Genomic DNA, 20,558 nt, shown 5'->3' with positions numbered 1-20,558 from the left:
GAATCAGGACTTAAACATATTAATTTTGAGGGACACGGATATTGTCCATAACACTAGAACCCTGGCTGCCCAAAATTTATATCCTTGTATGCCAAATACATTTATTTTATCCTATTGAACTCCAAAGTCTTAATTCATTCCAACATCAACTATAAAGGGTAAAGTCCAAAGTCTTATCGGAACGTCATCTAAATTAGATAGAGATAATACTTGAAACGAGATTCATTCTAAGACAAAATTCTCGTAGCTGGCCTGTGAAACCAAACGAGTTATGCGCTTCAAAAATATAATTGTAGGACAGGCATAGAGAAGACATTTCCATTTGGAAAGGGAGAAATAGGAAAAAAAGGAAGGGATGATGTGTCCCAACCAATTCTCAAATGTAGCAAGGAAAACTCTATGATTTCTTAAGGCTTGAGAACAATCTCCTTTGGCCTGATATTTTACCTTCATACCCAGTGGGGTAATACTGTTATCCCCACAGCGCAGTGCCCCATGCTGTGGCAATCTGTAGCGGCCCCACCCATGCCAAGGCTCTTCTGGGTAGGAGGTCATGCTCCAGGGATTTGCAGGGTGGCTTTGCCTCCGCAATTTCTTTAGGAAGCCTTCTGCCCTGTTAAAAGTTAGACAGTGTCCCTAATGATCTCTGAATCGCTTTCAGTGATTCTTCTTCCCTTTTCTTGAAGAACAGCACACATTTCTTGAAGAAGAGCACACATTTACAGTCTTGCTTCATTACATCTCATTTTCCGTGTTTCTTTTAGTCCTAGTGTTTTCCTGGAATCACGCTATCTCTATTCTGGGCTTCTATGGAGAGAACTGGGAGTTTCTGGTTCACCCCCACACTAATCTCCTTAACAAATGGTTGGTTTGCCACACCATTACTGTCCTCCTCCAAACACTCATTCACATTATGTGTGTGTGTATATATGCACATGTATACACATATAAACACATATATATGTGCATATGCTTTAAATGTTTTAAATATTTAAGTCCTGGGTTTTGTTTTGTTTTGTTTTGGCTTAATTTCTTTTCCAAGTCATTTATCTCTTTTTTCATTTTATTGTAAACAGTCAGGTGAAATGAAACCATTCCTTAAACATTTTGATTAGAAATGATGCTTTGAGTTAAATATTCAATATCGTAATTTATACGTTCTGTCTTCTACAAAACATTACTACACAAATACAGTTCAGCCAAGTTCTTTGCCACTTTATAGCATAGATTATTTATCTGCTTTCTAATGACATCTTGCTTATTCCCATTTCAGACATCGTTAGGATGACCCTTATAACCCACATTTCTACTAACATTCTGTTCATGATTACTTACGTGTTTTCTAAGAAGATTAACACTTTCTCGACAACTCCACTCTTCCCTTTCCGAGCTCTAACCAGAATTGCCTTTAGAAGCGTCCTTCATGGCAGCATTAGCTTCTTTTAGCATTTACTCAGAACGCTTCCAGTTTCTGTCCATAACCTAATTCCAAAGCTACATGTATATTTTGAGATATTTTTTCACCACCATCCCACTCTCGGTACTAATTTACCTCTTAGTCATTCAGTCTATAGCATTATCTGAATATAAAAGTAATATACTCAATTTAAGATGCTGTGACAAATGGAGTAATATAGTCTTATAAGCTGAAATTGTTATCTCATAAATATGAGTTAAATACTCAAATATTTAAGTATGTTGAACATTAAAAAATTAAATGTATTTTTGTTAGATCACACTGTGATTAAGAATAATTCAATATATGAGAAAAATGTTAAAATAACTATAAATCCCATCCTTCAGGTCCAAATCATCATGAGCATTAGATAAAACTCATTTCTAACATTTTCTATAGCTATTACAGATAGAAGCATTGATAGGATAAGAAAAAGAAAGAAAAGTTTTACTTAAAACAGATTGCTACTTTGTGTGATGTGTTCCAATCCAGTTAGTATATTTCTTAGATCCTAGAAGAAGAAATGGAAGTGTATGCAAAGCAAGTGTTTTTAATAATGTTTAATTCCTGAATAGTTATTAACGACATTAAAAACCCCACAACACTACAAGTGAATAGAAACAAAAAAACTTAATACATTAAGCAAATTAAATACTGGTACTTTCTTTCACTCTTAGATTCATGTAAACCTATGTTTCTCATTACTCCAATTAACAGTACTCTTAAAACAATGAAATTTATAGTGATACTGCCTCTGGAATTGATGTGGGTGAAAGAAACATTGGTTTTAGAGTGAGACAATTGTGAGTTCTAAACTGTCTCCAACACTTTCTCTATTGTCCATGGACTATTTTAAACACTTCAACCATAGTTGATTTATTTTGTTTCTGATATAGGATAATGAAGTACAATCACTTTTTTTTTTTTTTTCAGTTTTAAGAGTTACAAAAATAGCAATCCTATTCTTTCTTTGTAAAAATAACTGAATGAGTGTCTCTCCAGGGAGATGCATCCTGAGACTTAGAAGAAGAGGACTTACTTGAATACAGACATCATAAATTAATTATGATTTTCTTAATGAAAATTGACTCACAGAATCATTATATGTGAAATATGCGTCATTTAATGAATTATTATTCAAACTACCTCTGAAATATTTAATAAACTATTTTTAAATTTTGAACCGTAAAATTTGAATTCAATCAGTATGTTAAGAATTTATAATTATCATATAAGAAAAGAAAGTCCTTCTAGAATAAATTAAATGAATATTTGAAATAAACAATTTTAAAATAAGACATAAGACCTTATGTAAGCTTTCCAAAATAAACACAGAGATATATCATTCCGTAGGGAATCAGAGTTTCTTCAGAAACAGATTTCACACTGTTAACTTAGGAACATCAGGCAACTTGATAGGGTGGTGTCCCAAAACGACATCTCGAATAACATTTGAAAGCCGTTTAAATAATCACTGAATTTTTTGATGATATAAAATGTATCTCATAATTATCTGTTATTTATCCAAGAAGATAAAAGGAAAAAATTCAATGAAGAATCTTTATGAAGGATAGAATCCAACCCAATATTGAGAAAGAAATTCATTACCTAAATGGCTAATTTTTAATGGACTGCAGCTTGTATTTTATGTTTTCCTTATAGTAGATTAGAAATAAATTTTTTTTTTTTTTTTTTTTTTTTTTTTTGAGACGGAGTCTTGCTCTGCTGCCCGGGCTGGAGTGCAGTGGCCGGATCTCAGCTCACTGCAAGCTCCGCCTCCCGGGTTTCCGCCATTCTCCTGCCTCAGCCTCCGGAGTAGCTGGGACTACAGGCGCCCGCCACCTCGCCCGGCTAGTTTTTTTGTATTTTTAGTAGAGACGGGGTTTCACCGTGTTAGCCAGGATGGTCTCGATCTCCTGACCTTGTGATCCGCCCGTCTCGGCCTCTCAAAGTGCTGGGATTACAGGCTTGAGCCACCGCGCCCGGCGTAGAAATAAATATTTTTATATTAACAAAATACATTGCTAAAAACAGTACATGAAAATATCAGCTTAACAAATATTGAATCATGAACACCATTTGGTTTATAGTTTTATGTATTCTAACAAATAGCATTGTACGTGCTTTTACCGATTTTCTTTTATGAAATGATGAGCATAATCTCCTTAATGTAAAATAATATTTCGGCCAGACCGAGTCCTCTTATTGAACAGTGGTTAAGCTAAAATGCATTTATTTAGGGTCATAAAAGTTCAGTCACACATATCCTGAAAGATTTGTTGTCTGATTCTTCCTTTGCAAATTCTCGGGTTCTACTCACTAGAAACTTTAGGGATAACTTGATTATTAGAGTTGCAAATACTCATAGCTGAGTTCAACTGTACATTTTTTATCTACTCTTTTCATGAAATTGCAAAGTGCCAAGCATCTGCAATAAAAATAACAACAAAACATCTGAGACATTGTCCTTAAAAAAAAAAGCAAAACAACATATTAGGTTATAACATGTCATTGGGGAAGCAGGGCTTGAGTAAGAATTTGAGAAAAGCTTCAAAATTGAGAAAGGAATAGTGGCAGTGGGGGTGATAAGGGAGAATGCTGATGCTCTAAGGTTAAGATAGTGTCTACGGGGGCGTAAATATCACTGTTTGATTAGCATGAAAGGTTTTCACAGGAAAGAGTAAAAGGGAATTTGGAATGTGAGCAGGTCTTGTAGGTCATGAAAAGAGCAAGGTATCCAAGAATGATGACATAGCCCGAGTATGTGGGGAAATCATTCTAGTAAACTTGTGAAGTATATATAGTGAATATTAGTAGCAGACTATTCTTTATGTGAACGAATGATTGAGTACAAGTTCAAGGATCGTTTCTGGACTTCATTACCTCTCACAGTGGAGCAAAGCAAAGCCACTTATCCCTGGAAGTTTTACTACTTAGTGACTTTAAATAAATACCAATATTAATTCATATTTCATTATGCAATTATATTAATTATGTTTGTATCTCATCAGATATATGTAGTATATTCTCTTGTTATGTAACTCAGAAAATTTCTTAAATGTCTACTTTCTACGTCTCATGTCTGTAAAATGAGTTTAACAATATTACTAAAAGAATTTTGAAAGGTAATTAACACTAAGAAAAAAATACATATTTTTACTTGAAAATACTTGAGATTTTTAATTTTATGGTCATTAATCTATTTTAAATAGTATGGTATTAAATCATTTAAAATAACAGCATAGTAGAGTGATTTCAAATTTTCTGGAAACATACTCAATATGTGAAAATAAAATCTCTGTTATATCTGCATGAGTGCTATGACTTAGAATAATAATGTGCTATAATAAAAATGCTATTTTTACTGTCCTAAAATATTGACATACTTTATCTATTTTCTTTCCTTTAAAATAATATAGGACAGAAAAGGTAATGCTTTTAGAAGCACTCAAATATAATAAACCAAACTAAACAAACACCTTCACCATTTTTTTTTTTTTATACAGGGGAGAATGCTACAATTAGGATGATTAGTTGCAGACTTTTTAATGCGTTTATACCTGTATGTATGCATATTGGAATACAATCTCCCAAAGGGAAAACATTTTGAACATTTTGATCTGTTTTATTCAGTTCTGCATTTCTAATTTTCAGAAGCATGATTGGAACAAAATGTGTTAAATTACTCTCTCTCTATATATATATTTGAGTCTAATGATAAGGACACAGAACATAAAATCTCCTCAGATATAGAGCATCCCATCATGAGTGGAAAATACTAAGAGCACATTTGTAATTCAGTGAATCATTGCATTGTATTTTTAAAAGAAATGGTCTTAAAAATGTGAAGAATAAGCAGCAATATTTAGAGGGTACAGCCTGTGGGCAAAAAGCAATCTGCTTAGAAACAGAAGATATCCTTTTACACATGGTATGGAAAGGAAAGAAGGAAGCAAAAGGTGAAAATTAAGGGATGTAAAACATGATAAAAATGGAAGAAAACCATCCCCCAGTACTAGCAAACAATGAATTTACACTTCAATTTAGCAAAAAGAAAAAGATAAATATATTATATGATCCAAACATATACCTTACCCAAAATAATGACAAAAATTTGAAAAAGAAACAAGGACTATAACTGAATGCAAAACAATAGCAATGGATATAAATTTAACATTGGTAATAGAACAATGAAGACAAAAAGGTAAATTCATTCAAGCAACTTCTGGATATAGTGCTCTGATTATTCCCTTGGAAGACTACCTCAGAGGAAAAAATAAATTGCTGAGTTATCTTGAATCTTAACTAGTAGAATTGTTAGTAATTTTGTTTAGAACTCGGATTTCATGAGTTTTTATAAGCTCATAAATTATTTATGTGTATGTAGACATATATTTATGTACATTATATCTAAATACACATATAACTACATATATGTATAATATGTGTTAGTTATAAACCATGACTGGAAAATATTTCATTAGAACTTGTTAATGATTCAAAAGGCAATCTGAGAAATTTAAAAAAGCATGGTTGAGATTCGAAATTCATTATGCTCCAACTTTTGAATTTCTCCAACACAATATTGAAACCTGAAATTTAAAGTGACTGGACTTTAGTCACCCAACTAATTAGTGGCTGTGTTGAGGTTTCATTTTTTGTGTTTTTTTTTTCTGGCTGCTTCACAGTGAAGATTTAAGATTTAAACTAACAAGATATGAGAAGATTAAAATCTTCTTGTTTTTTTCAAAACAGGGTCTTGCTCTGTCACCAGGCTGAAGTGCAGCGGTGCAATTACAACTCATTGCAACCTTGACCTCCAAGGGGCAGATGATCCTCCACCTCAGTCTCCTGGGGTAGCCGAAACTACAGGTGTACACCACCACACCCAGGTAATTTTTTGTAGAGATGCAGTTTTGCCACGTTGTCCAGTCTGATCTGGAACTCCTGGGCTGAAGCAATCTGCTGCCTTGGGCCTCCCAAAGTGTTGAGAATATGGTTGTAAACGACTGCACCCAGCCAGTAGATTAAAATCTTCAGAAAATAATCAGAACATCACAGAATCAAAGCCATTCCCTTTAATCTTTTCTGAGATTGTGCTGTTGTATAATTGTTAATAAATTCTACTCTATAAAAATTGATTAAAATTTTCATTTTTAAGATGTAGGGATAGAATATTTGCTCTCCAAAAGAACACAGTAAAAGTCATTCATTCCTAAGAGACATAGAAAAAAAAAAAAAAAAACTGAATATAGGCAAGCAAGATTATTTTACTATACAAAATAAATTGGTATGAAACAAGTATTTTGATGAGAGGTTTTGTGGAGCAAGCAACATTATTCGCTTTTAAAAAATGCCTATTCATGGTTTCATCTACAAACTTACTCCTTTTAGAATTGTTAATTTGGCATTGTGATAAGACAAGCTGTGAGATTCACCACATTTAAAATTAAATGCCAAAAAGAAAAAGAATGATTTTGCAGTGTATTTGAAACTGAGGAACATGAGCATGAATTACAAAATGTTGAAAATATTTCATTGCACATTTTGTTGGCTACATTGTACTTCTTAGCTGTAGAAGCCATAGAAACTTACTTATGTTCTTATTTCTAAAAGAATTATAAATATAATCATATTTTTAAAAAATTTAAACAGAATTGTGTAGTCATTATAATGTAGTTTTAAAGTACATATGATTGTTAAGTTAGAGTAGATACACTGTAAAAGGCAAGGAAGTCAAATTGCTTCTCTTTGCAGATGACATAATCTTATATATAGAAGAAAAAACTGAGGACTTCACCGGAAAACTTAGAACTCATAAACTCAGTAAAGTTATAGGATACAAAATTAGCATAGAAAAGTCAGTAATATTTCTGTAAAACAAATAACAAACTAGCTGAAAAAGAAATCAGGAAAACAGTCCTATTTACCGTGGCTACATATATTAAATAGGAATAAATTTAACCATGAATATGAAAGACTTCTGCAATAAAAACTAGAAAATGCTAGCAAAAGAAATTGAAAAGGACACAGCCGAATAGAAAGACATCTCATGCTCGTGCATTGGAAGAATTAATATTCCCAAAATGTCCATACTACTCAAAGCAAACTATAGATGCAATGCAATCCCTATTAGAATACCAAAGATATGATTCACAGAAATAGAAAAAAAATCCTAAAATTTACTTGCACCGCAAAACAACCTGAAAAGCCAAACCAATCCTGAGTGAAAAGAACAAAACTTAGGCATCACACCACCTGACTTCAAAATATACTGCAAGGCTATAATAACCAAATCAATATAATACCAGCATAAAAACAGACACATAGCTCAATGGGACAGACTAGATAACCATAAATAAATCCACATATTCATGGTCAACTGATTTTTGACAAAGTTGCTTAAAATATATATTAGGGATAGGATACCCTCTTTAGTAAATCGTGCTGGGAAAACTGGATATCCATATACAGAAGTATTAAAATGAATCTCTATCTCTCATAATACAAAAAAATCAACTGAAAATGGATTAAAGACTTAAATGTTAAGTCCCAAAACTATAAAAATACTAGAAGAAAACACGGGGGCAATGCTTTAGGACATTGATGTTGGCAAACGTTTTAAGGTTAAGACCCTACAAGCACAGGCAACAACAATAACAAAATAGACAAACAGAACTCTATTAAACTACAAATCTTCAGCATAGCACAGCAAACAATTAACAGAGTGAAGAGATAACCTGCAGAATCGTAGGACATATTTGTAAACTATTTATTTGCATATATGGAAACATAAGAAACATCAGTATAAAGGCACTAATAGTCAGAATATGTAAGAACTCAGACAACTCAAGAGAAAAAAAAATAGATAATGCGTTAAAAAGTGGACAAAAGATCTGAATAGAATTTCTCAAATGAAAATATACAAATTGACAATAGGAATATAAAAAAATTTAATATCACTACTCATCGGGGAAATGAAAATCAAAGCAAACACAATAAAACACACCAGTTAGAATGGTTATACCAAAAGCACAAAAAATAACAAATGCTAGCAATGATGGGGAGAAAGGGAAACTCTTATATATTATTGGTGGGAATGTAAACTTGTAGAGTCATTTGGAAAACAGTGTGGAGGTTTCTCAAAAACTAAAAATAGAACTACAATATGATACAGAAATTCCACTGTTGGGTAGTGATCCAAAAGAAAGGAAATCCATATAACAAACTGATAACTGTATCTTATGTTTACGGTAACACTGTTCACAATGGTCAAAATATAGAATCAACCAAAGTGTATCTCAGTTAAGAAAATGTGGTATATATACACAACATAATATTATTCAGTCACAGAAAAACATGGAATTCTGTTATTTGCAGCAACATAGATGAAACTGGAAGTCCTTATGCTAAATGAAATAAGTGAGGTAAAGAGAGACAAACTTTGCATATTCTTAATCTTATGTGGGAACCAAAATAGTTGACCTCATATAGGTAGAGAGTAGAATGATTTTTATCAGAGACTGGGAAGTATAGAAGATAGGGGTTTGTTCACATCAAAAAGTGGGCAAAGGATATGCCAGACATTTCTCAAAAGAAGACATTTATGCAGCCAATAAACATGAAAAAAAGCTCACCATCACTGGGCATTAGAGAAATGCAAATCAAAATCACAATGATATTCCATCTCATGCCAGTTAGAATGGCAATCTTTAAAAAATCAGGAAACAACAGATACTGGAGAGGATGAGGAGAAATTGGAAAGTTTTTATACTGTTGGTGGGAATATAAATTAGTTCAACCATTGAGTATGGCAGTGTGGCAATTCCTCAAGGTTCTAGAAACAGAAACACCATTTGACCCAACAATTCCATTACTGGGTATATATCCAAAGGATTATAAATCATTCTCCTATGAAGACACACGCACACGTATGTTTATTGCGGCACTGTTCACAATAGCAAAGGCTTGGAATCAACCCAAATGCCCATCAGTGATAGACTGGATATAGAAAATGTGGCACATATACACCATGGAATACTATGCAACCATAAAAAAAGAATGGGTTCATGTCCTGTGCAGGGACATAGATGAAGCTGGAAACCATCATTCTCAGCAAAGTATCACAAGAACAAGAAACCAAACACTGCATGTTCTCATTCGTAAGTGGGAGTTGAACAATGAGAACACATGGACACAGGGAGGGGAACATCACACACTGGGGCCTGTCAGTGAGTGGGCGGCAAGGGGAGGGATAGCATTAGGAGTAATACCTAATGTAGGTGAGGGGTTCATGGGTGCAGCAAACCACCAGGGCATGTGTATACCTATGTAACAAAACTGCACGTTCTGCACATGTATCCCAGAACTTAAAGTATCATAAAACAATCAATCAATCAATCAATCAATCAATAAGATAGGGTTTGGCTAATGGGTGTAATGATAGTTCGAAGGAATAAATTCTAGTGTTCAATAGCACAATAGGGTGACTATAGTTAACAATAATTTATTGTGCTCTATTTATTTATTTTTCTTTAACTTTTAAGTTCAGGGGTATCCGTGCAGGTTGTACAGTTTTGCTATATAAGTAAACGTGTGCCGTGGTGGTTTGCTGCACAGATCAAAATAGCTGGAGCCAGAAATTTGAAATGTTCCCAACACAAAAGATAAACGTTTGCAGTGAATTTGCTAAATACTCTGAATTGACCATTACACATTGTGTGTGTATGTGTGTATATATATATATATATATATATATATCAGATTATCACATGTACCACATAAATATGTATAACTATTATGTATCATCAAACATGAAAAAAAGACACATTGTCACAAAACATATTATGAATGGGCCTTATTTGCCCAAATATCACTATATTATTTTAAATGTGAATAACAGAAAAAAAAAGCAAATTTGCAACCCAAATCTACTTTTGTTACCTTTCCCACTAAACTCTAACAGAATTTTCATACCTTCATATGGATAAGAAAAAAGAAATGAAATATAGACTTGGGAAATTGATAGATGGATTATTAATTTAGAATGAAAATAAAAACAAATCTGCTTCGCTGATGAAGCAAAAGATGCTTATGGAAGTATTGGGATAAATTGGGATAATGTGTAATGTTCTCATTTTAGTTACACTGTTCTGATACCAGTTCAATTGAACTTAAAATCCATTTCTCATCTCTGTCCTTACTATTAGTACAGACATTTAGCTTAGCTCAGAAATACTAGACATTTTAACAAATCCCAGACATTTAATTTTAGTTGCTGATTACTGAAAACTGTTCTAGAAAACTGTGTATCATTCAACCTTTTGAACTAGGTTACTACAGCACAGGAATTAACCACAAAATATTGTTGAAGTTTTACAAAAATAAACTGCAAAGTCTAGTACTACATACATAGACTATTTGAAGTTTTCATGCCATTTAAAGGCCAAGAAGGAGCTAAAAGTCACTTTTTGTTACTGATGTTCCACAATGTGGCAAAAGCCATGAATCAGAACAGAGAGCAAAAATTCAGCTAAATGTTAGGAAGAAGAGTTTCTCCTACTTCTTTTTAGGGTCATTATCTTTTCTTTACTTTTATGATATAATGCATTCTTGATTTTCCTCTGAATTCTCTGGCAGATAATTCTTTCATGTTGACACTTTCTTCTATATGTCACATCTGAATATTGGAATTCCTTCTGAGCTTCTTCTTTTCTCTTTCCCTTCAGTAATTAATACATTTCTATGCCTTTAAAATATATGTAAATACTGGATATTTACGTATTTACATTTGGACATCTTACAGCTATCTTAAATTTAGCACTCTCAAATCGAACTCTCAAACCAGTTCCAAAACTGGTCCTGCCTGGGCCTCCAAAAATGAAACCACATTCCCCCTATTAGAGATCAAATAGCATCTTTACATATCTTCTTAATTTTATCTCTGGTCTTTTATATCTGTACTATATGTCATCCATAGATATCCTTAAAACATTAACTGGGCCATGCCACTATGGTGAAGAAAAATCATTAAATTTTCCATTGACTCCAAATAAACTCCAACCTCCTCACTATGATCTAGAAGCTATGTTTGATCTGAGCCCTATATACCTTTCCAAACATGCATTGCTCCACTGTCCCTTGCTCTCATGACATTTTAAGCCCAGCAGCCTTCTTTGACTTCCTAAAACACTGAGAGCTATCCTGGTCAGAGTTGTTACCTGTGCCTTTTCTTTTGTCTGGAATATTTCCACAGGTTTTGGCAATGCTGATTTGTTTACCCTTTGGGTTCACAGTTAAATATTACCATGTCAGAGAAATTTCCTTTTAAATTGCACCAATTCAGAAGCCACCATTCTACTTTACCTTTGTTATCTACTTGTATTCTATCAAGGAACTTATTACAATTTATTATTTGTTTTCGTAATTCTAAGCTCTACTAGGAGTAGTAGAACTGCTGACTCCCTAGTAAATTCCAGTACTTAAAACAGTTTCTCACCCACTGTCATGGACAAAATAAATGTCTGTAAAATTCTCACAGTTATTATGGACATTTGTTAATTTTTAACTTCTGTTGTTGTGGACATTTGTTAATTTTTAACTTTTGTTCAACATTGTCCAACCCCAAATCTTTAATATTATATTCATTTTATTTGTTTTTTTCTTTTCTTTCTTTTCTTTTTCTTTTTTTTTCTTTCTTTCCTTTTTTTGTAAGAAACTACCTCTGTTCCATTAGATAATGTCTCAAGGGACTGTTAATCAGAAGATCTTTACTCCTTGTAGCCAAGGGGTAGACACATAACAGGAGTTAGGGTAATCAAATGCTCCCCTTCTGGTGTTTATATCTTCAGCAAAATGACAAACAGAAAATAATGTATTCACCTTCTTTGGTAACATTCTTATGAAATTGCTTAGTACTTCTTCCTTCATAGGTTTCTGTAATTACCCTGGTTTCTCTTCACATCCTGGTAGTTTTATCCTTTGAATTTTTTGAACATTGCAATGTCCCGCATTTACCTTCCTTTGTGGATTTTATTAACCAAATCAGTTGAGATTATTTTTACTCATAACAGAAAACCCAAAGAAAGTGGCTTTACTAGACAGAAACATTTATTCTCTCACTTTAAATATGGTTCTAAGATAATGAAGCTCCAAGTTTAGTTTAGTGGCTCAGCGCTACCATCAAAGACCAAAGTATTTTCTTTCTCTTCCGCCATCCTCATGTCATTTAGCTCTCCTTGAGGTTACAAGATGTATGTAGCAACAACAGATAGTATATCTTCATGCATAAAATTATTAAAAAAATGTAAAATTTATATTTTATATTTTAAGAGCAAGGAAACCTTTCTCCAAATTCCCGTGATTATAGTAATTGAATTTCTCTCACATTTTGTTGGCCAATATTGGATCACCCATTCTTTTCTTAGTCTGTTTTCTGATTCTAACAGAATGCCACAGACTGGATGATTTATAAGGAAAATAAAACTATTTCTCACCATTCAAGAGGCTGGAGCATCCAAGAGCATGCCTGCAGCATTGGAGAGCACCCTCATGATACATCATAGCATGGCAGAGGAACAAGCAAGCAAGCCACGCTCGTCCTTTTAATTAGAAACCCATTTCTGTGAAGATTAACCCACTCTGACGATAACAACACTAACCCATTTACAAAATGGAGCCCTTATGACCTAATTACTGGTTAAAGGTTCTGCTTTTTAATATTGTTACAATGTCAATTCAATTTCAACATGAATATTGGAGCAGACATTCAAACCACAGCAATTTCTAAGTCAGTCAATTCATGAGAAAATGACTAATTTAATTTACTTAAAATAACCAAACTGTAGTTCAACAAAATTATTCATTAAGGTTAAGGAATAATGTGAAGAGATGAAAAATAAACTTTTTGAAAAAAAAATCTCCCCATAGGTTTTAAAACACAGCTCCTTTCCAAGGTTTTATAACTCAATCAACATAAATGGAACTTCTCAGTTTACAGGGGTTGAAAGCATTGAATGGTGGTACGTAATACTGAAATACCATGGATAAATCAAGTGATATAATTACTAGTTTCAATTTTTTAAATCAAATGCATGACATTTGATGAGTTATTTAATCCTTTGGTTGTTTCAGTGTTCTGATTTGGAAAATAAGATGGCACTAGAAATTTTGTCAGTATCCTTTCACTTATAAAATTCTCTAAATATAGAGCTCAATCCTGCACTAAACTGTGTACTAGTCCATTCATAATTTTTAAACTGATTTTCTTATTTATTCTGTCTTGGCTCTCAACATTAAATTCGATTAAAAATGTAAAATCCTTGTGTCCATTCATATCCATGGATTACATGGTGACTTATTCCAGCTCTTTCTTTTTATAATTGAAAAAAACTGTATATAGGAAAAAGAGCCAAATAGATAAAAGGGCTTTATCAACACACGGCTACTGCAAAATTAGTGTTTAGAAAGCAGAAAATCTAAAAACCGATGACATGCTAAACCTAGAGAAGATTTCTTTATTCTGAAAGGCAAAATATGTTGCTCTCGTTTATGCCCTATGGGGAAAAAAAAGGTGTTTTTTACAACTTTGGAAGATGAACTGATAGGGGAAAAAAAGCATGTTACTTATTTACAAGGATATTTCTCCATGAATTGCCTTTCAGGAAGCTTTCTCTAATCATTCAAATAGACTTCATTCTCTGACTATGTCTCATGCCTGATTTGAAGTTGAAATTAAAGATTGAGGTTTATCCCTGTTTTGATTAATACAATCATATTAAATAATTTGGATTATGTTGCACAATTTTTTGAGTTAGGAAATGAACAGATATTAAGTAAGGTAATTAAGATTATTTGGTACTTTCCAGAATTAATGATTCTTGCTTTGCTTTGTCTTAATGTAAAAGCTCTTTGAAGTTATATTCACATTTGTTGTAAGGTTCAATTTTTAATCCATATAATCACCCTCAAGGTTTTGATTAGTAAAGTTAAAAATATATCAAAACAAAGTAACTAACTATACTTTCACAGGTTTACAATTAAGTAAGAAGGAAAACAGAAAATAGGATTTTAAAAAGTATCTGCTGGTTGAACAATCACCTTGAACAGAGACGAGGATAAAGAAAATGCACCAAGGAACGTTTTGGCGATGCTTGTCATTATTAGATGTAGGGAGTTACGCGAATTGATTTTATGAATGCAATTGGGGTTTCAATGAAAAACAGAAGATTTGACAGATTAATTTATAAAGATCACTAATACTTTTAACTTCATCAGCATTAAGGGTTGAAACATCACAACAGCCTTATGAATTCATGTTGCTTCAAAGGATAAGGTTGCCCATCCAGAGAATAGATGATGAAACAGAAATTTGCACCATTTTTGCCTGAATTTCATGCCTACTCAGCCTTTAATTGGTGCGCTAAACTGCTTCACAGGAACATTAAGAATGCAAAACAGGATACTTCTTGAAAGAGGAAGGCATTTGTAAAATATCTGTGTAGTATTGAATAGTCCATTCTCTTGGGATTCCATGTCACCCCTTGACTTTAACTTGTCACAGTTATCAAGAAAGACTCATGTTGTTAAAATTATGTTGCAGAAATAAAGAATCCTATTGGAGAACAGGTGAAATGTGATGTCCTAAAAGTCAACCAAAGAGTGCATTTATTTAAAAAGTCATTGACAATAGACATAGACAAAAATTGGACTGGATGATCACTGAAAATGACTGTTGGATGAGTAATTAGAAGATCATTGATTACTTTCGGCACAGCTTTTTGAGATCGTATTAGTGGAGCCATAAACTTAACATTTTATGAAATAAAGAGAACAATCTAGAAATAGAACAAAACCTAGTTTAAATGAAAGTATTTATGCCAATTAAATTTTTGAATTAATATTATTCAAAGAAAGAATAATTGCAAATTGAATAACACAAGATGCACAAGAGATCGAATTGGATTACGAAGGACATAGGAATAGTGTGTAGATGACACGCAATTCTTGAGGAGTATGGATGAAACAATTCCACTGTACGTGTAGAAGAGAATATAACTGGTGGGAATTCAAAAATATTAAATGATAAAAAAGAAAAATTGAAAGAAAAACTTCTATAAGATGAAATCAGACTTCACAGTAAAGTGGTTGCCTAGTCATTAGTCATTTGAAGGAGAAGGGAGTGTGAATGTGTTTTGAACATTATAGAGTCTGAAAGAGTTACGTGGAGCAGTCAAGAACCAACCAATTAAAGAAAAGTATTTTTAAAGCAGTTTTAACAATCAGCTTGATATATGGACTTAGGTTCTTGAAAAATAATGCTAGATTCCTCTTAATTTCATTGTAAATTGTGGAAATTTAACTCTATATAATTGTAGAGAAAAAAAAGAATATACAATGTGATTAGGACTCAGTTGGGCAGCCCCCTCTAGAGAGCTTAATACAAAAGTATTTCCAGATGACAAAGGAAGCTTTTGTTCCATTTATCCTGCTGATTGATAAATGAATACATTAATGCTGGTTTTAAAGGCAGTCATGGTCTATCCCAAAATATTTCACTTGCCTTGGTTCACAGTGGACCCTTCTAGGTGACCCAAAAGCTAGAGTCAACATGAACTACTTGAGATGGACTAAATTGCTCCGAAATAGCGAGCACTTGTTCCTGCCATTCACGTCATCTAAAAGCCTCTTCCTACACAATACACCCATGAAACAGCAATTAATCTTTCAAGAACTACCTTAGACAACCTCTTTTTTTGAAGCTTTGTTGATTGACCAAACAGATATAATTTCTCTTTTGTATATTCACTTCACTTTTTTCTTCATTTTTGGTAATTGTCATTCTAAACCCTGGGGTTTAGTGATGTATGGCTCTGTTTCTCTCCACCTCCTAACCTATTCCATGTTGCTAAACAATGCGCAGTGAAGTATGTTGATCACCTCTGAATCCTAAATAAATACTTTCTGAATTATTTTCTCTACATAACTCAACATTTTTCTAATTGAGCTAACACTAATTTGTTTCTCATTTATTTTCTGTCTCCCTGAACTTTTTATTCTGTTTACTCATTTGATTTCCTAATGAATATGCTAAACATGAAGAAAAAAATGCATGCTCGATGGTAGTAATGTCCTTTTCCAAATGCTAATAAAATTTGTTAAAATGCTCTTATCAACTTTTTAGTGGGTTTCTCAAAAGTTTTTAATTTAGGTAACCAAGCTTCAATTGGAATCAAAATTATTTTACATATATTTTCTGAATTACCGTGTATTTAACAAATATTAAAGGAAAACTATTGAAAATAGTTTATGGATGGAAATCTTAGAAGCTTGACACCTTTTTATTCACTTCCCAGATGTTTTTTAAAGTAGATTAAAAAGGTTGCTATGTAACATGAAAAAAAATTACCGTCTAAAATCTAATGATGATGCAACAAGATTCTAAATCAACAATCTGCAGTCTCACATGATACCAATGCCGTATTTTAAATTACCTCTTAAGGCCAAAGAAAAAGTATTTCACAACTTCTCAAAATCAAATACATAACTGTATTTGGATGCTGGTTTTTCAAAGAAGCAAGAGGTAAGCGCCAGAATGTGATTTTTAAACATTTCTAATACTTCTCAACAAAAATTTTCTCTAATGTTTTTTAAAGTCACACACACACCTAAGACGGTTTTTTTCTGGTTTGGAACATCATATTATGAAGGTGTTCATATATTCAAAGCTAGGATTGTGTTTCACTATTTTAAAATAAGAAATATTATCAATTATATGTGCCCATCATAATATTTTATTCTGTTTTCTGATGGTATTTTTTTCCTTAACTATCACTTGGCTTGTTTGTATAGAAAGCACAAGAAAATATTATAACATATTTGAGACAAATTATGTCTCATAATAATTTTAGGTCCTTGCTTCTAAGGGGCCTAAAATATTTGGAAGAGTGTGCCATGTTTTGTGAGAAAGCTTGATTGTGATTACTGAAACTCCCTTTATTTTATTTCTAGGGGTCTATAAAACTTTTAATTCATACTTAATTGTTTATTATTAGGTTATCTTATCAGCAATGTTCAGATCTTAATGTTGGCAGTATCCTTCTTTTGTACTGACACTAAGATATGAAGAATTGCTAGACCAACCTGTACAGCAAACATGCTTTTCACATGTTCCATTTGGTCTTTCTGGGCCATTTGGTGTTTTCTGAGAAAACATACAACTTGTAAATCAAGAGTAGGAATTAAATGCATACCTCGTTATGTAGTGAGGCTCCACTGGAAAGTAAAAGAGAACTCACTAGTTTCATATAAATGTGGCCTGTGGGGAAAATAATTGGTTGAAACAAAAGACTTATATTTATGTTTCAGTTGTCTATTTTTTGTCCATTGAAGCTTACTTTCATTTATTTATTTATTTGTTTGTTTATTTATGTATTATACTTTAAGTTCTGGGAGACACGTGCAGAACATGCAGGCTTGATACACGGGTATACACGTGCCATGGTGGTTTGCTGCACCCATCAACCCGTCGTCTACATTAGGTATTTCTCCTAATGCTATCTCTCCTCTTGCCCCTCACCCCTGGACAGGCCCCAGTGTGTGATGTACCCCTCCTGGTGTCCATGTGTTCTCATTTTTCAGATAGACTTAACAACACACGCAGAGGGATTTTAGTGAGGATAAAAAATAAAGTAAAACAATGCTCTCTAAGTATCAAAATGAAATAAAATGGTATCTTATTATAACACATAAGGTATCAGTACGAATGTACTTCCCATTATTTAATTCAATAGTTAAATGTTTAACAATATCTGTAAGCTTTGTATTTTCAAAAAGATTTAGGAAAGTTGGTAATCAAGAATCCACTAAATGGATCCCAGTTTTTTGTAACCTGTTCCATTTTTGGGATTCCTTTTCCCACATATACCTATTGTACAATCTTAGACACTAATAGACTTATGCTCAGATATTTTTGATTATTTCCTTGGTAATAATGAAAGAGCAATACTTTATCATATCAGTATTCATGGAATCATCAATTCATTTATTCAGTCATTCATTTTTTTGTCTGATAAATGCTTACTCTAGACCAGGCAATGGGTTGAGCCTTAGGAAATGTGCAGAGATGAACAAAGCCAGTGAAGTAATCAGGGTTCTTTTTACTATATCAATATTTACTCCATTGGAAATAAGAAAGGGGGTTTGAGGAAGGAGTGAGAACAGGGTTCAAGTCCAATATTTTTTGCTGAGTGACTCTGAGGAACCCTCCTGCGATCTTTACTATTTGATTTGTAACTTGTTTAAATTCTACTGAAAACTTAAAATTCAGCAAATGCAGTTCCTGAAGTATACAGCAATCATTTTGAAATGTGTAGTCTCTTCCTATTATGAATAGTTATTAGAAGACATTGATTTATATTAGCATTCCATGACAAGTGTCTTTATCAGCCCTAATGATTGTGATGACCAATCCTAAAGTCAGACGGACAATGATTATATATTGGATTATCTATTTTACTAAAATAGAATTTAACGTCCTCTCCATTGGACCTATGAAGAAAGTAAATGTTAACCATCTGGGGTTTCTCACTACAACACAGCTTTGTGAAACATTATTATGTTCCTATCAATTGCGAAAGCTTCAAAGTACTTCAAAATATCGATTATATCTGCAGGTAAATTCAGGCATGGATTGAGAGGATTTGAGGTAAATTAGCAATAGCATTGGTTGCATGAAGTGTGGCTTGAATAAAAAAATTCTCTATTAGCTGTGCGGGTGATATAAGTATACTCAATATTAATATTTTTATATATGGTAAAATGACCACAACTAAGTCTCACATCAGTATTCATGGAATCATTTGTTCACTTTTTAATGAAAAAATATATGTTTCTATTAAAATCAATAATTATTTTTTTAAAAATAGTTTATACCTTTATGTAAAATGATTAGGAAGACCTACCCACCCTTAACATCAAAGTAATATCTGAACAACCTTATAATGCTATACTTGCTAAAATATCATTGGCATTTGATTGAATGCGGAGCCTTTCATACTGTTTTTTTGTTTGTTTGTTTGTTTTGAGACGGAGTCTCGCTCTGTCGCCCAGGCTGGAGTGCAGTGGCGTGATCTCGGCTCACTGCAAGCTCCGCCTCCTGGGTTCCCGTCATTCTCCTGCCTCAGCCTCCCGAGTAGCTGGGACTACAGGCGCCACCACCAAGCCTGGCTAGTTTTTTTGTATTTTTTAGTAGAGGTGGGGTTTCACCGTGTTAGCCAGGATGGTCTCGATCTCCTGACCTCGTGATCGGCCTGTCTCGGCCTCCCAAAGTGCTGGGATTACAGGCTTGAGCCACCGTGCCCGGCCCATACAGTTTTTTTATTATATGGTTAATGCATCAATTATTAACTGATATTTAACATTGCTAAGAGAAGAGTCTACGAAAGCAAAAGTAAAATGGTAAATTGGTTTAAACATATTTCTTAAATATAATGATGTATATTCAATATTTTAAAAATAATTATAATCATACAGCAAGGAGATGTAAATCATTTTTCATAATTGACATTTTACTGAGTTTCTTATTAATTTGCAAACTATTTTGATAATGTCATAAATTTATTTTCCATGTTTAAACATTTATATGTTAATACTGTACACATTTATAGTTGCAGAAGTATTTATAGTTACTGAAAATTAGAAAATTAATTTTCTGTATTTTTTTATATTCCAGGTCAGTTATTACGCAAAATGAAAATGTAATAGTGTTGCTATCCTAAGGTTGAAAGCACACAGTATGCACTCTTTGTTTGTAAGATATATTGATTAATGAAATGAGGATAAGTTTGTCACCCATGTAAAAACAATTGCTTTCACCAAACTGGAAATCTGAAATAGCACATGGCTACACTAAATAATTCTAATTTAATTATTCCTAGTATACTTAAACTTCTAAAAATCAAACAAAGGTTTCAACTTTTTGGTAGAAAAAAATGTTTGCTAAATCTAGGTTTTATTTATAATGCTGTTATAGATAATGCAAAATGGATGACTTTCACCTCCCAGCCAAGGCTAAACATGCAGTAGTAAAGACTGATTTTATGTT

The sequence above is a fragment of the Piliocolobus tephrosceles genome, chromosome 19, assembly GCF_002776525.5.
Source record: "Piliocolobus tephrosceles isolate RC106 chromosome 19, ASM277652v3, whole genome shotgun sequence".
In the NCBI taxonomy this organism is placed as follows: Eukaryota; Metazoa; Chordata; class Mammalia; order Primates; family Cercopithecidae; genus Piliocolobus; species Piliocolobus tephrosceles.
This window is presented reverse-complemented; position numbering follows the sequence as displayed.